General features: G+C 40.9%; 1 pseudogene; it reads right to left on the bottom strand.

Moving 5' to 3' along the window:
• Positions 1-463: 463 nt before the first annotated feature.
• Positions 464-21,492, bottom strand: LOC118495623 (annotated as a pseudogene).
• Positions 21,493-22,047: the final 555 nt, after the last annotated feature.

The raw sequence follows: 22,047 nt of genomic DNA, 5'->3' as shown, positions 1-22,047 counted from the left end.
TTCCAGCGTTCAATGGCTCTGTTTGCTTGTGGATAATACAAAGACACTTGGTTTGGTTTGCAAGTTTATTTGATTAGGACAATGCACATTAATGCGGCAGTGTTAGCCAGTCGGCTAATTCTCAACTGTAGTCCTAATTACTTAGCATGCATGTCTTTATGGTGGGAAGAAACCGGAGCACCCAGAGGAAACCCACGCAAACACGGGGAGAACATGCAAACTCCACACAGAAAGGCCCGGAACGACCTGGATTCAAACCCAGAACCTTCTTTCTGTGAGGCAGAAGTGCTAACCACTGAGCCACCGTGCTGCAGACTTTCCTGTCTGTAATGTCTCTCACTGCCAGAAATTCTGCGAACTCGCTTGTGTCCCATTATCACTAATGACTTCTGTGGGGTTGGTGGTGACAGCCATGGTTGTGATTGAGTAAGTAAAGGCAACCTCCAGCCACTTTGTGTAATAGTCAATCAGTGTCACTGCATAGCGGCAGTCCCAGTTCGCTGAGCCGTGGAACTGGCTGAAGTGGGTCAGCATGTGTCTCAGCACTTTTATCATTCATCTGGCAGGTCACACATGCACTAATGCTCTCCTGCACCCACATGTCCATGCCGGCCCCCCTGTATAAGTCTCGCAGCCTCTGTTTGGTGCGTACAACACCCTGGTGAGTTTCATGTGACAGGTCCACAAGCTGTTTTCTCAGGGCCACAGGCACTAGCCATCAGTGAGGGCCCCTGTATATTGTCACATATTGGTCTGAGAGTTAATCTCTAGTAGCAAAGTAGGTTTTGAGCACTGCAGGTAAAGACTTTGCTGTTTTAGGCCACCCCTTTTTCATCTGTGCTCTGATGGCAGTAAGCTCTGGTTCTGGTTTTGGTCTCACCTTCACCACGTGCACTGCAGCATGAGGCTCCGAAGCCAGTCTGTGCATGCCTGATGGCTGCTTCTACTTGACATGCCAACTTTACTGCTGTATGCAGAATGAAATTTGCATCCATTTGCACTAACAGTCTCTCACATATTTTTACGCAGCTAGCATGCTCAATCAGTTGGTCCTGTATCATTTCATCTGTGTTTCCAGCAAATCTGCGTGTTGTGGCTAGCTCTTGTAGCGTGTCCACATACTCGGCTACAGTCTCATGCGGTCTCTGCACTCTTAGTCTGAACTTGTGTCATTAGTAGTATATAGTACACAGGTATGCGCGTGCACGTGAAAACCCGGCAGGTATGCGCGTGCACGTGTGTTTCTAGCGTTTTGATTGGTCGAACCTCCGTGCACGTCTCGCGTGCGCGTTGACGTAATGACGTCATCGCGTCCTTACGTTCGCGGAGCGTGTGTGCCTCTAGCGGCCGATTCTGGGTATTGCATCTCGCGGACGTAATAACGTCATCGCATCATTACGTTCGCGGAGCGTGTGTGCCTCTAGCGGCCGATTCTGGGTATTGCATCTCGCGGACGTAATAACGTCATCGCATCATTACGTTCGCGGAGCGTGTGTGCCTCTAGCGGCCGATTCTGGGTATTGCATCTCGCGGACGTAATAACGTCATCGCATCATTACGTTCGCGGAGCGTGTGTCTCTAGCGGTCGATTCTGGGTATTGCATCTTGTGGGCGTAATAACGTCATCGCGCCCTTACGTTCGCGGAGCGTGTGTGTCTCTAGCGTCCGATTCTGGGTATTGCATCTTGTGGGGCGTAATAACGTCATCGCATCATTACGTTCGCGGAGCGTGTGTCTCTAGCGGTCGATTCTGGGTAGCGCATCCTTACGTTACCGGCTCGGCCGTGTCTCTAGTGGCCGATGCAGGGAGCACATCTCGCGGTCGTAATGACGTTGCTTCAGTCTTAAGTTCGCGCTGTGGGGTGTGTCTCTAGGTGCCGTTTCTGTGGGCAAGTCTCGAGAGTCTCGCGGTCAGACCTTGACCCATTTCTTAGCGATTGAGACTGGGCACACAGCTCGTGGTCTGCTAGCTAGCTTGTTACCACGTTTTTTCCCTAACAAAGGCCTCTGGAGATTTTGCTTTTTAATTCTTTGTTTGAAAGAAAAAGAGACGGCATTTTTCCAGCAACATCTACAAGGGTAAGTAAATTTTAAACGCTATCTTCTGTTAAGTAAATGTTAAAAGCTGTCTTCTGTTTAAGCATATTGTAAGGTATTTAATGCATTTCTAAGATATTTAATGCATTCAGTCATTTATGAATTAAAAAGCCTGTTGGAGGGTTTGTCCCTTATGGCGCTGGTAAAAATGTGTTAAAAAATAAAAAACGTTTGTTAGATCATGTAAAAAAGGTTTTTTTTTGCTATTGGTGACTTGTAAAAACGCCCTACAGGGGTGTGTCTTGCAGGGGTTAAAACATCGTGTTTCAAGGCGCCAGGCTCACTTTTTTAACAAAGCATTTTAGCTAGTCTACTAGCTAGCTTTGCTACCACGTTTTTCCGTGTTCCATGGTACCTGGCTAGCTTTTTAACAAGCATTTTAGCTAGTCTACTGGCTAACTTTTTACCTCGTTTTTTCACAGCCTTCCTCAACAAAGCCCTTTGGAGTTTTTTGCTTTTTAATTCTTTGTTTGAAAGAAAGAAAGAGAGAGACTTCGTTTTTTTTTGCAGCAACATCTACAAGGGTAAGTAAATTTTAAACGCTATCTTCTGTTAAGTAAATGTTAAAAGCTATCTTCTGTTTAAGCATATTGTAAGGTATTTAATGCATTTCTAAGATATTTAATGCATTCAGTCATTTATGAATTAAAAAGCCTGTTGGAGGGTTTGTCCCTTATGGCGCTGGTAAAAATGTGTTAAAAAATAAAAAACGTTTGTTAGATCATGTAAAAAAGGGTTGTTTTTTTTTGCTATTGGTGACTTGTAAAAACGCCCTACAGGGGTGTGTCTTGTAGGGGTTAAAACATCGTGTTTCAAGGCGCTCGGCTCACTTTTTTAACAAAGCATTTTAGCTAGTCTACTAGCTAGCTTTGCTACCACGTTTTTCCGTGTTCCACGGTACCTGGCTAGCTTTTTAACAAGCATTTTAGCTAGTCTACTGGCTAACTTTTTACCTCGTTTTTCACAGCCTTCCTCAACAAAGCCCTTTGGAGTTTTTTGCTTCTTAATTATTTTTGTTTGAAAGAAAGAAAGAGAGAGACTTCGTTTTTTTGCAGCTATGCATACATGTGGTAAGTACCTTTTAAAAAGCATATCTTCTGTTTAAGCATATTGTAAGATATTTAAAGCATTCAGCCATTCATGAATTAAAACGATTTTGGGACATATATTTTATCTAGCTTGCGTCATTAGGTACTGTGTCTAGACAATCCCCCGGGGAACAAAGGATCCGGTCGAAGGATCGCAATCTTAAGCATAAGAAGAGAGCTGTTGAGGTGAGTTGAAAAGAAAAGCAGTAAAATAGTATGTTGTATTTTTAAAAAGGCTTTTCTGATAATGTAATGTAATGTTTAGGTTGAAAAGACAACCCCAGAAGGCTTCCCGCCCAAAAGGCCACGCCATACCTTTGTTCAACCCTCGTCTACCCTGAACGCTGTATCTAATGGTTCTGCCGCTGACGCCGAGGTAAGAAAACCCCTTGTATCCAACCGACTATATTTACTATTTTAAAATATTTTGATATAATGTATACATTGTTAAAACGGATTGTCCTTTTGTTTCAGCAACTAAAAGCGGTCTCAGACCTAGTGGCTTTGCATTTGGCATCTGAGGAGGGGGATTTCACGCAGTTTCCACCGTGGATCCTAAACGAATGTCTACGTAAGCCTAAGAAGAGATCTAAGAAGAGAGCTGTTGAGGTGAGTTGAAAAGAAAAGCTGTAAAATAGTGTGTTGTATTTTTTTTTTTTTTTAAAAAAAGGCTTTTCTGATAATGTAATGTAATGTTTAGGTTGAAAAGACAAACCCAGAAGGCTTACCGCCCAAAAGGCCACGCCATACCTTTGTTCAACCCTCGCCTTCCCTGAACGCTGTATCTAATGGTTCTGTCGCTGACACCGATGTAAGAAAACCCTTGTATTCAACCGACTATATTTACTATTTTAAAATATTTTGATATAATGTATACATTGTTAAAACGGATTGTCCTTTTGTTTCAGCAACTAAAAGCGGTCTCAGACCTAGTGACTTTGCATTTGGCATCTGAGGAGGTGGATTTCACACCTAGAGCCCCAGAGTCATATACCCCCCGGAGTGCCTCTATTGAGAGTGAACAAAGGGCTACGCCATTACAAAGGACAACGTTTGAGGTTTGTTATTCCCCCTAGACAAAACCTGCCGTAGAACCCCAAGAAGGACCTGAAGCCACTGTCCTGTCAGAGACAGCTCTTGCATCCCATCAATCCCATCAGGAAGCTGTAGGAGAACGCTCTGAAGCCCCTGTCCTAGCCGAGACATCACTTACATCACACCAGCCCAATCAGGAAGCTTTGCTGGAGGTCCCTGAATATAATGTAGGTGCTTTACGTTGTTCTGATGATGATAATGACTATATAGCAGACACAACACCCCTACATACACAATTAGTTTCATTCAAGCCCACAGTAACTGTGTCAGATAACAACCGTAGCATTGGTGACACATCAGTAACTATTCCTGTAAATATACGAGACGATCCATTCGCTGGTAATCAAACCGATCATGGTTATATTACTAGCACTCTTTTGGAACCCCGTGTTCCCCTAGGGGTTTCTGAGCATACCACGTTGTTTCAGGGTGAAGAACTTTTTGAGTATTGTGCCAACACAACATTCCGCCAAACTGCGTCAGAAATCCGTTCTAAACAAATAGAATCCAAACTAAACGAATTACAAAAAAGTAACGATAATCTTGTGAATAAAGTAGCTGCCCTACAAGCCTCTAATACACTATTGGTTGACATGGTCACAGATTTTGGAACAAAGCTATCTGAACAGACTGACTCTCTCAATACACTGATTGCCCCTCTGTTATCAGGCCTTAAAAAGACAATAAAAAAGAAAATGAAAAAGACCAAGGGAAAAAAGCATTAAATCAGTCTATAGTTTGCGCTATATAAAAATAAAATAAATTTAGCGGCACCTTATTTGCAAAATGGCTCCACCGTCCAAAAAAAAAAAGAAATCTGATCCGATAGGTGAGTGTGACGTTAGTAGTAGTAGTAGTAGTAGTGGCAGTAGTGATGACGAGCTAGACTGGCCTTGTGAGGACGATTACACAAGAGCAGCACACAATCATCAGGATGCTTTACGATTGCGTGAGAAACAGACAAAAATATTCGAAGCGTGGGTTCGCTCTATTTCTAGTGATAGTGATAGCGATAGCGACAGCGATAGTGAGAGCGACACCAGTACAATAACACAACCAGATAGGCTTGTCACAACAGCGTTGTCAAATAATGGTCCTTCAAATGTATATCCCTGCAATAGACCTTCAGAATGTTTTGCGAGTGTCCGACCGCCAAATAGTCCCTGTGCAGCTGTTCAAAGCAGTCCTCAACCGTCCACCAGTACTCACAGACCCCCGTCGCTACCTTCAGAATGTTTTGCGAGTGTCCGACCATCAAATCGTCCTTGCGCAAATGCTCAAAGCAGTCCTCAACCGTCCACCAGTACTCACAGACCCCCTTCGTTACCTTCAGAAAATCCTCAGGGGGGTGTACAGCATGGGGAGGGGCGTGTTTCTAAGGTAACGTCTGAAATAGCATCCAGACAGATGCCCATTTTTAATGCTGCTGAATTTCGTCAACATGTCGACCTTCGAAATATTGATTTGACAGATATTGGTAGTGTGCCTGACAGGGTGTATAGTACCCTAACAAGTTTAATAGAGAGGGCTTTGGACAATGTAACACAGGATAGTGTTTTAAATGTTGAGTTAAGGGGTCCGGCCGTAGACGTCCCTATTCAAACGATGTTGAACTCAAGTGATGGCTATAACACAGATACATTTCTGGAACAAGTCTCTCAAGCTATGCAAAGTAACGATAATTCACTGACCGATGACGCTTTAGAATTAATTGTGACAATAGCTCGTAATATGTCGGGTGGGAAACCTGGGGGCCGTCGAAAACTAGGAAGCGTTGGTTACGATGAAATATTGTCGGTAAAAGGCAATGCTTTATACAATCCCAAGAATAACGAAGGAAATGACAATCTCTGCTTTGCTCTCTGTCTGGCCCATTATGTCAACAGCAGCTTGTCACCAAGCGAAAAGATAAATTATGCGAAACAGCTACACGGGGAATTGGGATTTGAAAATACACATAAGGTTTCGTTCTCTGATGTTGACAGATTTCAGAAACATTTGAAAATGAAAATTGTAATATTCCATCATGGCGCCGGTTGTAAAAAACCACAGATTTTCAAAACGCACGACGAACCAAATGTGAAAACAGCATGGCTGTATTTGCATGATGAGCATTATTATCTCATTGTAAATAAAACGTCTTTTTTCGGTGCTTCATACGTCTGCGATGATTGTTACAAGACCTACGAGCATGCCCTGGAGCACAGGTGCAGTTTGCTTTGTAATGTATGTTACTCCGCTTGTATACCCAGTCAAACTATTAAATGCCCAGACTGTAAGCGCATATGCAAATCTCAACAGTGCTTCGAAAACCATAAAAAACCTGATATGAAACACCGTCTCATACCCTGCGACCGAATCAAATATTGTGAGGACTGCCACATGACATACCGGACGGCTAAAAAACCACACGTCTGTAGAACCCCAAAATGTCTGCATTGTAGAGTGCCTTTAGGCGCCACAACTCATGAGTGCTTTATCCAACCCCTCAAACGCAAAGAAATTAATGATAAGTATCTCTTTTACGATTTCGAGACACGATATCATGACGGGAGGCATGAAGCTAATTTTGTATGCGTTATGGATATGGAAGGCAGGAAAAACTGCTACGAAACGTCAAACTGCGTAGCATTATTCATTCAGAACTACAGACAGCCAAAATACAAAGGTTATACTTTTATAGCCCACAATGCCTCAGGTTTTGACAGTTACATAGTTTTAGAGTATCTGGTGAGCCAGAAACACTGTCCAACTATTACTATGCGTGGTTCTAGGGTGCTACTGATGAACGATTCTACTTATGATCAGCGATGGATAGACTCATTCAGTTTTATTCCTATGGCTCTATCTAAAACACCTGCTGCCATGGGGTTCTCAGATCTGCTCAAGGGGTTTTTCCCCCATGCGTTCAACACACGAGAGAATGAGAATTATATAGGTCCACATCCTCCACCATCTCTATATGGTTATGACGCTATGACTGACGAGTCTAAGAAAACGTTCATGGATTGGTATGTTACGGTCAGCGACACCCCGTTTGACTTTCGAAAAGAGCTGAGCACCTATTGTGTTAATGATGTGACGGTTTTGCTTAAAGCATGCAAAATATACAGAGAGGCCTTCCATGAGTGCACTGGCCTAGATCCGTTTGCATACGCGACATTGGCCTCCTCCTGTATGGGAGTATTTAAGACCCTGTTCATTCCCAAAGATGCTGTTGCTCTGACATACGAGGGTGCTTACATTAGGCAAAACAAAACGTGTTCTGACATTTCAATACAGTGGTTAGAATATGTTGCACGCAGAGGAGCCCTTGACATACAGCACGCTCTGAACAGAGGTGAAAAGTCATTTGGACCATTCTTTGTAGATGGCTATTGTGAAGCCACAAACACCTGTTATGAATTTAACGGATGCTTCTTTCACGGCTGTGATAAGTGCTATGCTCAAGCAGAAATCAACCCTCTCACCAAAAAAAAAAAAACACAGGGCGAACTGCGCATAGAGTTCCATAACAGAGTGACTGCTCTAAAAAATGTGTATGGGCTAACGGTTGTTGTGATGTGGGAATGTGATTGGCGAAAGGCTGTGGCCAATAACCCAGACGTTAAGGAGTTTGTGTTAACATATGAAAAGCCTTCGCGTCTCAACCCCCGAGAAGCCCTCTTTGGAGGCCGAACAAATGCTATGAAGCTGTACCACAAGGTAGAAAATGATGAAAAAATCAGATACTATGATTTTACAAGTCTGTACCCAACTGTTCAGGCCAAACGAGATTATCCAATAGGGCACCCCCAAATAATACACAAGGATTTTGACGACATAAACACATATTTTGGTATTGTGAAATGTACGGTTGTGCCGCCCAGAGGGCTGTACCACCCAGTGCTCCCCTATCACTGTAACGGTAAACTGATGTTTCCTTTATGTGCCGTGTGTGCCGTTCAGATGAATCAGACAACACATTGTGTGCATAGTGACCAAGAGCGACAGTTGTCGGGTGTGTGGGTGTCGTTTGAATTACAAAAAGCCGTACAGAAAGGGTACAGGATTGTTTCCATTGTTGAGATTTGGCATTTTCCAGAAAAAACGGACCAGCTTTTTAAAGGCTATGTGAAGACATTTCTTAAACGCAAGCAGGAGGCTTCGGGTTATCCAGGTCATATCAAAACGGAAGACGAAAAAAAAAAGTACATAGATGACTATTATGTACACGAGGGCATACATCTTGATCCTGCCAAGATATGTGTCAACAAGGCAGTCAGAAACACGAATAAGCTGCTTTTGAACAGCCTCTGGGGTTAATTTGCCATGCGTTCCAACATGACGACGGCTGAACTCATAACAGAACCCGCCCGCTTCACACAGCTCATGTTCAGTGACACTTTTGATGTTCGGCAGTTCTCATTTATCTCACCCGATGTAGCGATCGTACAGTGGCGATACACAGATGGTCAAGTATCCAGAGTAAATGATGTGAATGTTTTCATAGGAGCTATGACCACCGCCTATGCACGCATGGAGCTATATGATTTGTTGGATAAGCTGCAGGAGCGTATTTTATACTGTGACACTGACAGCATTGTCTTCACAAGCAGAGACGGTGAGTGGATCCCTCCTCTAGGTCCTTACCTCGGGGATCTCACTGACGAGCTTAACAGCGAACAACTCTGTGGGGTTCCTACAGAGGACTATATAACAGAGTTTGTGTCGGGGGGTCCTAAATGCTATGCTTATAGGACTTTGCAAGGCCGTACACAGGTTAAATGCAAAGGTGTGACCCTTAATGCCGCAAACGCCAAAGTGGTTACACATGATTCTTTAATCGGTCTTGTTCAATCCTTTGTGACCAATCAGCAACCTCGTAATCAGCTGACCACAAATGCATTCACAATAAAACGCAACAACAAACGGTTTCATCTCAAAAACGACACACTGACACGGAAAGTACAAGTTGTTTATAACAAACGCCGTGTTCTCCCCGACTATACAACTGTCCCTTATGGCTACTAGTGATAACAATAGGCATGTTGCAGGATTTGATGGTAGACTGCAACACCCTTTCAGCGTCGTTATTAGCGGGCCTTCTAATTGTGGAAAAACGTATTTTGTCAAAGACATTATTGAAAACAGAGCCTCTGTTATTTCACAAAAAATAGATAACATTGTTTACATCTATTCATGCTGGCAGTCCGTATATGATAAAATGCTTAAAACAGTCAATATAAATTTTGTGGAAGGACTCCCAGAATCGTTTTGCGACGAAACATTACTGCCCCCCACTAAGAATAATTTGCTCATTATAGATGATTTAATGAATCAAGCCTGTGATAATTTGGAAGTTCAAAAAATTTTCACGCAGTATGTCCATCACAGAAATATTAGCTGTGTATACTTGGTACAGAATCTTTTTATTCAAGGTAAAGCGAGTCGTACAATCAGTTTGAACACAAATTATATGATTCTTTTCAAAAATGCTAGAGATCAGCATCAGATAAGCTTACTGGCACGACAAATGTTTCCCGGAAATACTAAATACTTTTTAGAAGCTTTTAACGATGCCACTAGTTCAGCATTCGGCTATCTGTTGATAGATTATAAATCCACAACCCCCGATATTTTAAGACTCAGAACCGCTCTGATATCACCGCAGCAGGTTGTATACATTCCAAGAAAGAAAAAGGTGTAATAATGTCAAAACGAATGGAACGAAATTTTACAATGTTAGACATGCTACATAAGGCATCGCCCAGAGCCAGAGGTGTCATTGTGAGCAACGCTAGTCCAGACTTTATTAATGCTCTGTGTGAAATTGCTTTGAACGTGTTAAGAGGTAACATACCACTGTCTAATATTCAGTACAATCTGTTAAAGAAGAAGAAGAAGGTTATTAGACTGATAGCTGGTAAAAAAATCAAACATTTAAAAAAAAAAAAGACAATCAATCAAACAGGAGGGTTCCTACTGCCTCTACTGGGGGCTGCAATCCCATTCATAGCAAGTCTTATCAACAGGAATTGAAATGGAGCACACTCAGAAAATGTTTCTGGTTCCTCAAAATCAGTTAGAGGCATTACAGCAGACTCAAACATCCGACTCCTCAAATGTATCGCTGCGACAGTCTGTACAAAGTGAACTGGATCGAGCTATGAGTGATATATTGAAACAGCCTGACATAGATGTATATGAAAAAGCTAAAAAATATTCAAGTATTCTGCAGAGATACCTAGCCATGGTGAAACAGGGCGAACGTGAGAAAAGTGTGATTACATTATCAATGCCCCAAGTTGATTCAACGGATGATTCAAAAGTTGATTCAAAAGATCAAGAAGAAGATATGTTAAAGACAGAAGTGTTGAAACATATGCCTACAAGAAACAAAAGAAATGCGGAATACATAATGGCTTCATTAGCCCGTCACAATGACCAGATATCATGGACCAGTCAAGGGGAAATAGTAGTTGAAAATAAGAGTGTGTTGGGCACCCATCTTTATGACCTACTGAAAAGTGTCACAACCCATAATAATGTTTCAGAACGTTCAAGACCAAAAGGGTGGACCCTATTTTTAAAAACGCTAGCTAACTTAAATGTACCGCTATCCGTAATCCCAAACACAATGGTACGTCGTTCTATTGAGGCATTTAAAACAGGGGCACAGGCTGAAACTAATACACAATCACCACGGACTGATTTACGAACCCCTCACACTCCTAGAGCAATAAGGCTTGCCCCTACATTTACGCATAGCACACCTTCAGCTTTACAACCAACTAGTACTCCTAGACCCTTTAGTATTACATCACCCATTACTACGACTCGTTGGGCTAGTTTTTAATCTATTTTTATATTTTTTCTATTTTCTATTATTATTACACTCATTTTATATTTTCCTTTTTTAACATATTTTGTTATTATTTTTTCTATTGCGGGGTATTTTCTTTATTCAAGGATGTGAAAAGACAGTGCTGAATGTAACCTGTAGCATTAAATGAAAGTGTTTACATTTTTTAACATATTTTGTTATTATTTTTTCTATTGTGGGGTATTTTCTTTATTCAAGGATGTGAAAAGATGGTGCCGAATGTAACCTGTAGCATTAAATGAAAGTGTTTACATTTTTTAACATATTTTGTTATTATTTTTCTATTGTGGGGTATTTTCTTTATTCAAGGATGTGAAAAGATGGTACTGAATGTAACCTGTAGCATTAAATGAATGTGTTTACATTTTTTAACATATTTTTTTTATTATTATTTTTCTATTGAGGGGTATTTTCTTTATTCAAGTATGTGTATGTAACCTGTAGCATTAAATGAATGTGTTTACATTTAACATATTTTTTTATTATTTTTTCTATTGAGGGTATTTTCTTTATTCAAGGATGTGTATGTAACCTGTAGCATTAAATGTATGTTTTAATTTTATGTGAATGCATTTTTTCTGTATTCTCTAAAAAATAAAAACAAATAAGACATTGTAAGATTAATATATTCCGCATTCTTTATTGAAAAAAAAACATCATTACACAATACTTTTTTACCTATAGGTAGCGCATGAACATTGTACACATTTAAATTTCTGATCGTGACACACATTAGGATGTATTCTGCTAACAAAATGACTAACCATAGTGTCGTTGCATACAAGATTAGGACCATACATGCTCAATACTTTTGTATAAGGAATTTCTTTCTGAATATGACATAAAAAGAAAATGCAGTGTTGACCACAGGTTGTAGAATAATTATTTTGCACTTGGATTGCTGAATGGTACATCTTCACACAGTTTTTTAAGAGGAAATGGGTGATTTCTTGAGGAAAAAAGCTAGGAGGATGGCCAAAGCTATCAAAGAACAAACCATGCTTGTTCTTGGTAATGTAAATACCCAGCCAGTGTTCACCAGGCATGTTACTGGGTTGTGTGTTTACAACTAACATGGCAGGTAATTTACAAACAACATTTTTTGGGAGGTGATCACAAGGCAATACTCCTAAGAAATTTGTGTCTCTAGTCGTTCTTTTTCTAAGCACACTAGTGAGTTCTATTGTATTCATCTTTAGTAGTGGTCCAATAGAACTTGCCTTCGGTTAGATATTTCGATTACAGAATCAAAAACAGAATAGCAGATAAGGGTCACCGTCCGTGGAAGTGGGTTTCTGAAGCGTACTTCCAACCGAACGTTACCGTTCTTAATCAGTGAAACATTTCCTGACCCACCGCCATCAGGTTCCAAATTGAAACAAAAGAGTGTATATCCAGCTCCGAAATCGGATCGTGTTATGGCCAACGAGCGGTCTTTTAAATGGCGCCCTGTTGATTCCACCATCTGATAATATTCACGCACATACTGGCCTCTTTGAAAAAGAGGCTGAAAAGGGCGGGATGGGTGAGGCTGTCCATCTGCATAAAGACTGATGAACTCTGTATTATAGTTTCCAAAATTAAAAGGATTATGGGCATATGATCCTGTATATGCTTCATTATCTACAAAAGCTATGACTACGAATTTAGGTATCTGTCCTATGAATAGGTTTTCTTGGTTGCAAACACGTGTGCCTGTAGGTATGGAGAATGTTTTTATGGCTACACGGTCAATAGCATACTTTGCATTAGCATGCTGCAGGGCTCGACTATGAGCTAGTCTAACAGTCGGAGCCACTGATATTTTCTTGACAAATAGACTAGCAGACATTATTTTCACTTTGAATTGAACATTTCCAGGGGTCATTAATACAAAGTCGTCTTTTGAACGGATAAATTTCAGAGACATGTCTACGCCATTTAGCAAAAGTTTTTCCTGAAAAAACAAATCAGCATGTACGGGCGATATTAATTCCACAATACGGCTTTCAGATGTGTAGGCGCCCCTTTGCTCTAACCCCAAATTATCGCCATTGATAGAAGTCTCATCCATTTTACCAGCTGTGTCCTTACAAAATAGCCCTGTGCTAAATTGTGTGTCCAATGTGTCCTTTCCATAGTTAAGCAAGCATTCTATAATTCCCCGATAGGGGTACGTATTTGAAGACTGAGTGATCAGTCTATCACCCAACATTATATCTACTTGCGAAAAAAGACTGCATCCAGGATAGTTTATAAAACCTACATCATCTGCATTAGCCAACAATGTGCCATCAGGGTTTGTAATCCTTACACGACTGTACAAGTACGAATCGTTAAGGTCTAGATAATCCTCTCCACTAGCCGAAATAAAAAATTCAATAGGCCCTTGGTCTGTTAGAGCTGACATCGGAGGTATTTCTACAAATGTTGATTTTTCGATAGATGTTTGCGTGAAAGGTACCGTGAACAAGTCGAGTTCTGTTTTCACACACTCTTCGGACTGATTATGAATGTATGCCATGATTAATTCCTTAAAATTAATCTAAAATATGTCTTTTGTCAGGAACAAAGAGCGACGATTCGGGGCTCTGCGTCTTCGGACAGCTGTCTTCTTTTTGACGACCCTTCGTTTTTTGCTTGTGTTTTTATTCTTTTTGTTCACAGTTTGGTTACGCCCACATCCTGAGGGGGTTCTTTTTAATGCTCGGCGTCTGTACACCACGAGACCTTTTCCCTGCTGTCTGGATGCAACTGCGTGTGTTATTGTACTGGTGTCGCTCTCACTATCGCTGTCGCTATCGCTATCACTATCACTAGAAATAGAGCGAACCCACGCTTCGAATATTTTTGTCTGTTTCTCACGCAATCGTAAAGCATCCTGATGATTGTGTGCTGCTCTTGTGTAATCGTCCTCACAAGGCCAGTCTAGCTCGTCATCACTACTGCCACTACTACTACTACTACTACTAACGTCACACTCACCTATCGGATCAGATTTCTTTTTTTTTTTGGACGGTGGAGCCATTTTGCAAATAAGGTGCCGCTTTTTTTTTTTTTTAAATTTATTTTATTTTTATATAGCGCAAACTATAGACTGATTTAATGCTTTTTTCCCTTGGTCTTTTTCATTTTCTTTTTTATTGTCTTTTTAAGGCCTGATAACAGAGGGGCAATCAGTGTATTGAGAGAGTCAGTCTGTTCAGATAGCTTTGTTCCAAAATCTGTGACCATGTCAACCAATAGTGTATTAGAGGCTTGTAGGGCAGCTACTTTATTCACAAGATTATCGTTACTTTTTTGTAATTCGTTTAGTTTGGATTCTATTTGTTTAGAACGGATTTCTGACGCAGTTTGGCGGAATGTTGTGTTGGCACAATACTCAAAAAGTTCTTCACCCTGAAACAACGTGGTATGCTCAGAAACCCCTAGGGGAACACGGGGTTCCAAAAGAGTGCTAGTAATATAACCATGATCGGTTTGATTACCAGCGAATGGATCGTCTCGTATATTTACAGGAATAGTTACTGATGTGTCACCAATGCTACGGTTGTTATCTGACACAGTTACTGTGGGCTTGAATGAAACTAATTGTGTATGTAGGGGTGTTGTGTCTGCTATATAGTCATTATCATCATCAGAACAACGTAAAGCACCTACATTATATTCAGGGACCTCCAGCAAAGCTTCCTGATTGGGCTGGTGTGATGTAAGTGATGTCTCGGCTAGGACAGGGGCTTCAGAGCGTTCTCCTACAGCTTCCTGATGGGATTGATGGGATGCAAGAGCTGTCTCTGACAGGACAGTGGCTTCAGGTCCTTCTTGGGGTTCTACGGCAGGTTTTGTCTAGGGGGAATAACAAACATTTTTGGTTAAATAAAGGCACACACACACACACACACACACACACACACACACACACACACACACACACACACATCAAAACCAAACACACACACACACAAACCTCAAAACCAAACACACACACACACACACAAACCTCAAACGTTGTCCTTTGTAATGGCGTAGCCCTTTGTTCACTCTCAATAGAGGCACTCCGGGGGGTATATGACTCTGGGGCTCTAGGTGTGAAATCCACCTCCTCAGATGCCAAATGCAAAGTCACTAGGTCTGAGACCGCTTTTAGTTGCTGAAACAAAAGGACAATCCGTTTTAACAATGTATACATTATATCAAAATATTTTAAAATAGTAAATATAGTCGGTTGAATACAAGGGTTTTCTTACATCGGTGTCAGCGACAGAACCATTAGATACAGCGTTCAGGGAAGGCGAGGGTTGAACAAAGGTATGACGTGGCCTTTTGGGCGGTAAGCCTTCTGGGTTTGTCTTTTCAACCTAAACATTACATTACATTATCAGAAAAGCCTTTTTTTAAAAAAAAAAAAAAAATACAACACACTATTTTACAGCTTTTCTTTTCAACTCACCTCAACAGCTCTCTTCTTAGATCTCTTCTTAGGCTTACGTAGACATTCGTTTAGGATCCACGGTGGAAACTGCGTGAAATCCCCCTCCTCAGATGCCAAATGCAAAGCCACTAGGTCTGAGACCGCTTTTAGTTGCTGAAACAAAAGGACAATCCGTTTTAACAATGTATACATTATATCAAAATATTTTAAAATAGTAAATATAGTCGGTTGGATACAAGGGGTTTTCTTACCTCGGCGTCAGCGGCAGAACCATTAGATACAGCGTTCAGGGTAGACGAGGGTTGAACAAAGGTATGGCGTGGCCTTTTGGGCGGGAAGCCTTCTGGGGTTGTCTTTTCAACCTAAACATTACATTACATTATCAGAAAAGCCTTTTTAAAAATACAACATACTATTTTACTGCTTTTCTTTTCAACTCACCTCAACAGCTCTCTTCTTATGCTTAAGATTGCGATCCTTCGACCGGATCCTTTGTTCCCCGGGGGATTGTCTAGACACAGTACCTAATGACGCAAGCTAGATAAAATATATGTCCCAAAATCGTTTTAATTCATGAATGGCTGAATGCTTTAAATATCTTACAATATGCTTAAACAGAAGATATGCTTTTTAAAAGGTACTTACCACATGTATGCATAGCTGCAAAAAAACGAAGTCTCTCTCTTTCTTTCTTTCAAACAAAAATAATTAAGAAGCAAAAAACTCCAAAGGGCTTTGTTGAGGAAGGCTGTGAAAAACGAGGTAAAAAGTTAGCCAGTAGACTAGCTAAAATGCTTGTTAAAAAGCTAGCCAGGTACCGTGGAACACGGAAAAACGTGGTAGCAAAGCTAGCTAGTAGACTAGCTAAAATGCTTTGTTAAAAAAGTGAGCCGAGCACCTTGAAACACGATGTTTTAACCCCTACAAGACACACCCCTGTAGGGCGTTTTTACAAGTCACCAATAGCAAAAAAAAACAACCCTTTTTTACATGATCTAACAAACGTTTTTTATTTTTTAACACATTTTTACCAGCGCCATAAGGGACAAACCCTCCAACAGGCTTTTTAATTCATAAATGACTGAATGCATTAAATATCTTAGAAATGCATTAAATACCTTACAATATGCTTAAACAGAAGATAGCTTTTAACATTTACTTAACAGAAGATAGCGTTTAAAATTTACTTACCCTTGTAGATGTTGCTGCAAAAAAAAAACGAAGTCTCTCTCTTTCTTTCTTTCAAACAAAGAATTAAAAAGCAAAAAACTCCAAAGGGCTTTGTTGAGGAAGGCTGTGAAAAAACGAGGTAAAAAGTTAGCCAGTAGACTAGCTAAAATGCTTGTTAAAAAGCTAGCCAGGTACCATGGAACACGGAAAAACGTGGTAGCAAAGCTAGCTAGTAGACTAGCTAAAATGCTTTGTTAAAAAAGTGAGCCTGGCGCCTTGAAACACGATGTTTTAACCCCTGCAAGACACACCCCTGTAGGGCGTTTTTACAAGTCACCAATAGCAAAAAAAACCCTTTTTTACATGATCTAACAAACGTTTTTTATTTTTTAACACATTTTTACCAGCGCCATAAGGGACAAACCCTCCAACAGGCTTTTTAATTCATAAATGACTGAATGCATTAAATATCTTAGAAATGCATTAAATACCTTACAATATGCTTAAACAGAAGACAGCTTTTAACATTTACTTAACAGAAGATAGCGTTTAAAATTTACTTACCCTTGTAGATGTTGCTGGAAAAATGCCGTCTCTTTTTCTTTCAAACAAAGAATTAAAAAGCAAAATCTCCAGAGGCCTTTGTTAGGGAAAAAACGTGGTAACAAGCTAGCTAGCAGACCACGAGCTGTGTGCCCAGTCTCAATCGCTAAGAAATGGGTCAAGGTCTGACCGCGAGACTCTCGAGACTTGCCCACAGAAACGGCACCTAGAGACACACCCCACAGCGCGAACTTAAGACTGAAGCAACGTCATTACGACCGCGAGATGTGCTCCCTGCATCGGCCACTAGAGACACGGCCGAGCCGGTAACGTAAGGATGCGCTACCCAGAATCGACCGCTAGAGACACACGCTCCGCGAACGTAATGATGCGATGACGTTATTACGCCCCACAAGATGCAATACCCAGAATCGGACGCTAGAGACACACACGCTCCGCGAACGTAAGGGCGCGATGACGTTATTACGCCCACAAGATGCAATACCCAGAATCGACCGCTAGAGACACACGCTCCGCGAACGTAATGATGCGATGACGTTATTACGTCCGCGAGATGCAATACCCAGAATCGGCCGCTAGAGGCACACACGCTCCGCGAACGTAATGATGCGATGACGTTATTACGTCCGCGAGATGCAATACCCAGAATCGGCCGCTAGAGGCACACACGCTCCGCGAACGTAATGATGCGATGACGTTATTACGTCCGCGAGATGCAATACCCAGAATCGGCCGCTAGAGGCACACACGCTCCGCGAACGTAAGGACGCGATGACGTCATTACGTCAACGCGCACGCGAGACGTGCACGGAGGTTCGACCAATCAAAACGCTAGAAACACACGTGCACGCGCATACCTGCCGGGTTTTCACGTGCACGCGCATACCTGTGTACTATATACTACTGTCATTCCACCACATTTATTACTGGGTTGAAATGTGCACGCAATGCAGCTACTGCTGAATCATAAGTTGTACCTTACCTGAGGGTATAAAATATACGTTGCCCTTCGGTGCCCAGGCAGTATAGGAGAATTGCACGTTTCCTCGTGTTGGGCCAGTCATCCCCCTCCGCGTGAATAGCAAGCAGGCCATTCTCGAACACACACCCAACATCCAGTGAATGGAATGGTAGGAACAACGCAGGGAGAGGCACACCGGCAGTCGCCATCCTCGTCGCCAATTTGTTATATTGCAAATAATCCACATGTCATGAACCCCGCCTCTTGAGTCTGTTTTCTGCCTGAGTTTCCTGAATTCTGCCCTGGAGTCTGTTTTTGCCTGAATTTCCTGAACGCACCCTGTCTGGTTGCCTGGCGACGAAGCAAGGCGGGAGATCCCTCAACTACCCACACCTGCAGCACATCAGCTATCTGCACACCCAGTCCTGATCATCACCTCTTCGCCATATAAACTATGACCTGACATCCATTCCCTGCCGGATTGTTAGCCATACCAGTATGTTGTGCCTGCGTATCAGCTTAAGCTTCGGCTCGGCTCGCAGACAACTCATGAGTTGCCGACAACTCACGAGTCCTCGATGACTCATGACTTGTTGATGACTCATGAGTTCTCGCGGGAGTCAGTCAATCCTGCGACTCAGCCGAATCAGCCGGCTACGTTGTTATGAGTGAATCTGATTCAGACGAGCGAGCATAGCGAGCGAGTGAGGTCTATCCTCGAGCTCAGAGTAAAGCAAATCAACAAGAAAAGCCATTCTTTCACTTCTGAAATAACATACAATGTTCTGCACGTAGCCTATCTAGGCCTACTGTAGGTTTGGTGTAGAAATGTAGTATATTAAAATGCAATTAGGGCGAGCAGACAGTCTGTAAGCTCACCTCGCCGACAACTCGTTTTTTTTTGTCTTCAAAAAACTTTATTATTCAAGTACAGATACATACACATTGAAAACATTAAATGCATACATGCATACATGAAAAAGGGGCGCATGGAATTTACATTAAAGAGGTTGTAAGTCATTGTGAATGTTCAGAGTCCGGATGGCTTTCTTATTTGTCAGTCCTATTAAAGTTTCAAAATATAATTTCATGTGAATTTTAAATGAATATTCGGTTTTCTTTCAGACCATTTACATTTATGGATATAACGTTTTCCAAATGAAATTAAAAGATTCTAAATGAAAACATGGCATTTTATCCAAATCAAAAGCTTGCCTTGGATGTAGCATACAATAATGACTCAAGTGACTCGCACAACCGGGATCAGTTTAGTGAGTGACTCAGAATAACCCGAATCCTTAAAAGGAATCGAGTCTGCCAGGCCTAGTTCAAATGCTGTTGACAACTTTCCCTGCTGTTCCTGCATAATCGGTTAATATGGGACCACAATCGGGACCCATGACACCTACAATATTTTAATTGCTGTTTCTGGCCGGCAGGGTAGCTACTTATGCACCCCCATTAATCAACTAATGTTAACAGTTACTCCTGCAGCTGAAAAAAATCCTAGAGGATATGGTGATATGGTGTGTGTTGCTTATTTTTTATTTTTTTTTTTCAATGCAAATTGAATCCACTTTGCCCTCAGGGCACTAAATAACTTTATAAGCTGTTGTTAAAATATTGACATGTTCACTTTATAAACCATTATAAACTTTAACAAACCCCCCCCCCCAAAAAAATAATGCCGAAAAGACATTAGTGGCAACAGGGTTCTATTTTTTGGCAGTTCATCAAAAACAAATTGGTAAAATCTGTGAAAACAGGATAAAAATGTTCTGTTGTGTTAATAGAGTCTGTAAAAGATTTTTGCCGAACAATCCCTTCAGGTGTTACATAAAGAAATCCTCACATTAAATACCTTCAAGGATCAAAATATCACATCAAGCATTATTATGACACAAGACACTGACCTGGTACTCAATACATTAGACCCTTTTGCAGAAGAACCTCTTCAGGTGTTTATGAATTTCTTTCATTTTCAGTCCCTTTATGATTGGATCGAAGAGGGGATAGTACAAAATAACTTGTAAAGACATTATTAAATGTACAGTTTTGGGGAAATCAGTTTCCAGTCGAGGTAGAAGTACATCATATACACTCAAACAAGAAAATGTTCATCAGAACCAACAGGTGTGGTAAAAAGGTCTGTGCAGCTTTTTTCCTGACTTCTCTATGACTTCGATAGGTTATTATAAATATCCTGGTGTATGTTAAAAGTATGAAGTATCATCTATCTGCATCCATGTCCCAGAAATGCTTGTTACTAACTTAGCTCTGGGGAGCTTATTCCCCGGAGTCCTTATGTTTTTTCGCACAGCAGTTTTCCTTGGATTAAGGTGGCACCTAAATCATGGCTGCAGCTGTCACCGTGGTCCTGCTCCGCGCCCTGCTATGCCCTCCTACACCCTGCTATGCTCTGCAGTGCCCGCGTGTCACATTTCTAAAACCCAACCTAGGCTTTCTTCTTTTCCTAAACCCAATTGTGAAGTGAATCACTGGAATTGTTGGGTCTTTGTAAATTATAGATTGTGGTCTAGACCTACTCTATCTGTAAAGTGTTTTGAGATAACTCTTGTTATGAGTTGATACTATAAATAAAATTGAATTGAATTGAATTGAAAGAGCAAGGTAAAATGCTTACAAAATCAATCAGGCCATACATATTCAGCACTGGTGAACTCAAACAGTGAAGTTTCTGAACTGTGCTGTTGCAAATTATTCCTTTCCAAACAAAGTTATACAATTGTCTGATAGCACTCAGTAATATTGCCACTGAAACCTGACAAGCAGGTAGAATCCAAGCTAAAATCAGGAACATATTAACAGTTGTTCTTCTCTTGATAGTTGGATATTTCAGAGGTTTACATATAGACACATATCTGTCATAGGCCATGATTGACAACACGAAGAATTCTGAAGAGGCTAGAGTGTAATATATAAACCACTGAAAGAGACAGGCTGAATAAGATATGATCTGTTTTTCAGATAAAAAGTCAATCAAAAGCTTTGGATAGATAACAGTGCTGAAAAGAACAGAGTTGATTAAAAAAGCTGCAATGAAAATGTACATAGGCTCATGGAGGGATTTGTTAATCACTATGATGCCCACAATAGTGGAATTACATCAAATTATTAGAATATATGCTGTAAACATGATCACTAAATAAAGATATCTGCATTTGTGCAGTTCCACATGCCCATCAAAAGTTATATATGTTACATTTAATTCATTATCCATTATGAAATGTATTATAATATTGTATAATATGTTAATCAATAAAACAGTAACATTACTAGAAGTCTAGTACAACCACAAATAGTTTTTTTCATTCATCAATACCTGACCTTGATACGCACTGGTGTGGTCCGGTATGAGAGGCCGTATAGGAATTAATTCATACTTCTGTCTCACACACACTATCATAATCTTGCATATACACCACTAAACTCATACACACACACTATTATAATCCTTTTACATGTATGTATGAGAGGGTATAGTCGTGTATATGAGAGAGCATAGTAGTGTATGTGAGAGAGTATAGTAGTGTATGTGAGAGAGAGTATAGTAGTGTATGTGAGAGAGTAAAGTAGTGTATGTGAGAGAGAGTATAGTAGTGTATGTGAGAGAGTAAAGTAGTGTATGTGAGAGAGAGTATAGTAGTGTATGTGAGAGAGTAGTGTATGTGAGAGAGAGTATAGTAGTGTATGTGAGAGAGTAAAGTAGTGTATGTGAGAGAGAGTATAGTAGTGTATGTGAGAGAGTAAAGTAGTGTATGTGAGAGAGAGTATA

Source organism: Sander lucioperca, chromosome 8, assembly GCF_008315115.2.
Source record: "Sander lucioperca isolate FBNREF2018 chromosome 8, SLUC_FBN_1.2, whole genome shotgun sequence".
Classification (NCBI taxonomy): Eukaryota; Metazoa; Chordata; class Actinopteri; order Perciformes; family Percidae; genus Sander; species Sander lucioperca.
Note: the sequence above shows the minus strand (reverse complement) of the source record. Positions and strands in the feature narration are given on the sequence as shown.